The sequence below is a fragment of the Periophthalmus magnuspinnatus genome, chromosome 13 (genome assembly GCF_009829125.3).
Source record: "Periophthalmus magnuspinnatus isolate fPerMag1 chromosome 13, fPerMag1.2.pri, whole genome shotgun sequence".
Lineage (NCBI taxonomy): Eukaryota > Metazoa > Chordata > Actinopteri > Gobiiformes > Gobiidae > Periophthalmus > Periophthalmus magnuspinnatus.
In genome coordinates, this window is record NC_047138.1 from 30,054,814 (window position 1) to 30,059,771 (window position 4,958).

A 4,958-nucleotide genomic window follows, 5' to 3' on the forward strand; every position below is an offset into this window, starting at 1 on the left:
GAACCGGGAGAGCGAGGAACCGGGAGAGCGAGGAACACGGCGCTCGCCGTCACCACGTCCAAGAAATCAAGAGGTTTTTTTTTAATCGTTTTCAAATTGTGACTTAATTTGTAAATAAAAATGATAATTTTACACCAATCAACAAGGAAGTAGTGAGTTTAAACAGACTGAAGACCCTCCATTCTCTCTGTCCCCTTTTCACTCTCCTCTCTTGTCCTCTCTCTTTCTCCCTCCATCTCTCTCTCTTAGCCTCTTCTTCCTCTCCCATCCATTCTGTGATCGCTCTCTTTCTCTATGTCTCTCTCTCCTTCCCTTGTTTTTATCTCTCTTTCTTGTTTGTCCTTTTTCTCTCCCTTAATTCTCTCTCTCTGTTCCCCACTCTCTTCCTCCCCTCTCTTGCTCTCTCGCTCCCTATGCCCCTGTCACTCTCCCTCTTTCTCTCTCCCTCTCTGTTTATCTAACTCTTGCTGTTCATGTCCTTTTCCCCTCCCTCTATTCTCTCTTTTCTCTTTCCTTTCTTGTCCTCTCTCTTTCTCCCTCCATCTCTCTCTCTCGTTTTCTTGTTATTAAGTTTGCTCCCTCTATTCTCTCTCTCACCCTATCCATTCTTCTCTTCTCTCTTCCGCCCCTTCATTGTTTAATCTCTCTATCTTTATGTCTCTCTCTCTCTCCTTCCCTTGTTTTTATCTCTCTTGTTTTTATTTCTCTTGCTGTTAAGTTTGTCCTTTTCCCCTTCCTCTATTCTCTCTCCGTCCCCCTCTCTCTTCCTCCTCTCCATCCTGTCCTCTCTCTCTCTTTGTCTCTCTCTCTCCCTCGTGTAATCTCTCCTTCCCTCTGTTTTATCTCTCATAGGTCTCTCCTTCTCTTTTTCCTTCTCTCTTGTTTTCTTGCTGTTAAGTCTGTCCTTTTCTCCTCCCTCTATTCTCTCTCTCTCTCACCCTCTCCATCCTCCTCTCTCTTCCTCCCCTCCATTCTGTGATCTCTCTCTTTCTCCCTGTCTCTCTCTCTCTCCTTCCCTTGTTTTTCTCTCTCTTGTTTTCTTGCTGTTAAGTCTGTCCTTTTCTCCTCCCTCTATTCTCTCTCTCTCTCTCTCTCTCTCAACCTCTCCATCCTCCTCTCTCTTCCTCCCCTCCATTCTGTGATCTCTCTCTTTCTCCATGTCTCTCTCTCTCCTTCCCTTGATTTTTTATCTCTCTTGTTTTCTTCCTATTAACTTTGTCCTTTCCCCTCCCTCTATTCCTTCTCTCTCTGTCCCCCTCTCTCTTCCTCCCCTTCTCTCCATCCTGCGATCTCTCTCTCTCCCTCGTGTAATCTCTCCTTCCCTCTTTTTATCTCCCATTTGTCTCTCCTTCCTCTCTTTCTCTCTCTTGTTTTCTTCCTATTAAGTTTATCCTTTTCCCCTCCCTCTATTCCTTCTCTCTCTGTCCTCCTCTCTCTTCCTCCCCTCCTCTCCATCCTGTCATCTCCCTCTTTCTCTCTGTCTCTCTCTCTCTCGTGTAACCTCTCCTTCCCTCTTTTTACCTCTCATTCGTCTCCTTCGTTCCTGTGCCTGGATGAGCAGTGAAACGTCTGGTCCAGTTCATAGATTTACCTCAGTCTTTTGTTTCGTCTGTAATGTTCCACTGTAGGGCTTTTTACGTATGTGTCTTTATTCATCTGGAGGTTTTATTTCTCAAAAACACCTTGAAAAACACACAAAGAAAAGACTCGATACTTGATACACGATGATGATAAAAACACTCATTCTTTAGATGATAGAGTGTGATTTTCCACATTAAAAAATATTACTTTTAATAATAGTACTTTTAATAATAGTACTTTTCTTTTCTATTCCCTTGTTTCTGTATCTGTGTATAATCCAGAGGCATCAAACTCTCTCTCTCTCTTTGTCCCTCTCTCTCTTCCTCCCCTCCTCTCCATCCTGTTCTCTTTCTCTCTCCATCGTGTAATCTCTCCTTTCCTTTATTTTCTCTCTCTCTCTGTCCCCCTCTCTCTTCCTCCTCATCCTGTTCTCTCTCTCTCTTTCTTTCTCTCTCTCTCCATCATGTAATCTCTCCTTTCTTGTATTTTCTCTCTCTCTCTGTCCCCCTCTCTCTTCCTCCCCATCCTGTTCTCTCTCTCTCTTTCTTTCTCTCTCTCTCTCTCTCTCTCCATTGTGTAATTTCTCCTTCCCTCTATTCTCTCTCTCTCCATGCCTCTCTCTTCCTCCACTCCTCTCCATCTTGTCCTCTCTCTTTCACTATGTCTCTCTCTCTCTCTCTCTCTCTCCCTTCTCTCTTTTTTTCTTGGTATTAAGTTTGTCCTTTTTCCCTCCTCTCTGTCCCCCTCTCTCATCCTCCCCTCTCCCACTCTCTCTCTCTCTCTCTCACTGCCAATGCCCCTCTCACTCTCCCTCCTTCTCTGTCTCTCTTTCTCTCTCTGTTTATCTAACTCTTGCTGTCCCTGTCTACTTTTCTCTCTCCTCCTCCTTGTTTTCTTGCTATTACGTTTGCTCTCTCTATTCTCTCTCTGTCTCTGTCCCGCTCTCTCTTCCTCCCCTCCTGTCCATCCACTTCCCTCTCTCTGTAGCCTTTCAAGTTTTTAAAGCATTTTTTTAACAAGCCAAAAAATAAATAAATAAAAAATAAAATAATAATAATAATAATAATAATAATAATATCAATAATAATAATAATAATAATATCAATAATATCAATAATATCAATAATAATAATAATAATAATAATAATGATAATAATAATAATAATAATAATAATAATAATAATAATAATAATAATAATAATATCAATAATAATAATAATAATAATAATTTAATTCACTGAAAATTTGACTTTCAAACTATTAACTGTCGATGCCTTGGAGTAGAAAAAGTGCATAGAGAAAACATTATATTGAAGCTAAATTTGCTACATTCGGATTTACTCTGCGCATTGGTCTCGACTGCGCACCAGTGTACTAGCAAAGCATTCTGGGATTTGTATTATTATTGGTGCATTCTGGGATTTGTAGTATTAGTGCTGCATGTGAAATATATACCGGCAGGCCAGCTCTAACGCACATTTGATATGATCTCACGGGCCAAATATAATCGCACCGCGGGCCAGATTTAGCCCCCGGGCCTGAGTTTGACATGTGGTGTGTCCAGTAGGCTCATAGTAGTTTGTGGTGTGTACTGGTCTATGTGTCTTATGTCCTGTGAATGTGACTTTTTCAGTATCGATACTCGCTCAAATGAGTATCTTGTTTCGGTAGCACTGATTAGCATCTGATTTTCTATTTCTTTTGACAACTCTAACTGTACAATGCAGTTGCTAGGTAACAGTTGACCGCGTGATGTCACAGTTTCCAATCAGGAAGTGACATTTTAAACTTAAAAAATGGCTGAACTGGGAGAAGAGTGTGACACATTTATCCAAACCTTAAACATGTGAGTCTGAAGTGTGTTTTAGTGAAACGTGTCACACCCGTCACATGCACTTTAATGAAACTCAGAGAGGAATTAAAATGTCCTCGCTCGTTTTTGTGACGAGGAAATGAGCTCTACAGGACGTCTGCGGAGAATCTGGAATGAAAAATTAACATGGACGCGCTTATAATGAAAAACACGAAAACTGCAAATACATTTATTTTATACTAATTAATTTTCTAACTTTACAAACAATTTTCCAGCGCTCATGATAAACTGTGCCGAACATCGTCCAATCAGATTTGTTTATTTCAGTGACACGTGTAAAAAAACAAAGCAGCTCATTGGTCACTCATCTTTTCTCATAATTTTGTTTTTCCTCGTAAGTCGCCGTGTTTATTTTGACACAGACGGGCCGTGCATGTCCCTGATTGGCTGATCCACCTGTCAATCACGCCCCATCTAAACAAGAGGACCGTACATGGATGATGGTTTGACTCTAGCTCTTATCAGTCCGTGCTGCCGTTGTGTTCTCGGGCAAGACACTTCACCCACTGTCTGTTTGAATACGGAGCATCATTGAGGTTGTTGGTGCAGATTGACAGCCATGTTTTTCTCATTCTGTCCCAGGGCGGCTGTGGCTAGAGAGGTTTCCAGATGTAGATCCCAGCCCACCTCAGGCCTGAAGGTTGGTGGTTCTATTCCTAGTACTGACATGACCTTCTGTTGTTGTGTTCTTTGGCAAGACACTTCACACACATGGCCAGTAAACATTGTGTTGCTGAAGCACTGGCACCAAATTAAATATTGTTTTTTTTTAATGTTTTTTAAATATTTTACCTTATAGTTTAAAGGAGCACTGTGTAGCTTTTCCACTGGCTCATTCTCTAATTGCTTTTTTCCATGGGGAATTCATTGCTTTGGCCAGAATGTTCCGCACGGTATGGCATTAAACAATTATACATCTCACATTTATTTCATTATTGGTGTTTTTATTGGTTAAAAATACCTCGAAAAACATGCTTTCTTACTGTAAGTAGCCACGCCTCTCCACAGATCTGACCTGTAACTTGAACCTAGTGGGGCCACTTGCTCGTCTCCATGGAGATAAGACATTTTAAAGCTATTTTGTGGAACCTAATCAACAAAGCAATAACATCTTTATGGAGACAAGAAGATGGAATATCACTTCACTAAACAGGTTACGCATTGCACCTTTAATGAAGACTTAGTTTACTTTTTTTAACAGCTATTTTACAACTTGCTTTGCCTGGAATGTTCCGCAGTATGGCATTAAATCTATCTATTCAGCATTTAATTACATATGATTTTATTGCTCAAAATACCTCAAAAAACATGCTTTCTTACTGTGAGTAGCCACGCCTCTCCACAGATCTGTAACTTGAACCTAGTAGGGCCACTTGCTCGTCTCCATGGAGATAGAACATTTTAAAGCTATTTTGTGGAATCTAATCGACAAAGCAACAACATATCCATGGAGACTAGAAGATGGAATATCACTCCACTAAAGAGGTTACTCATTGCGCCTTCT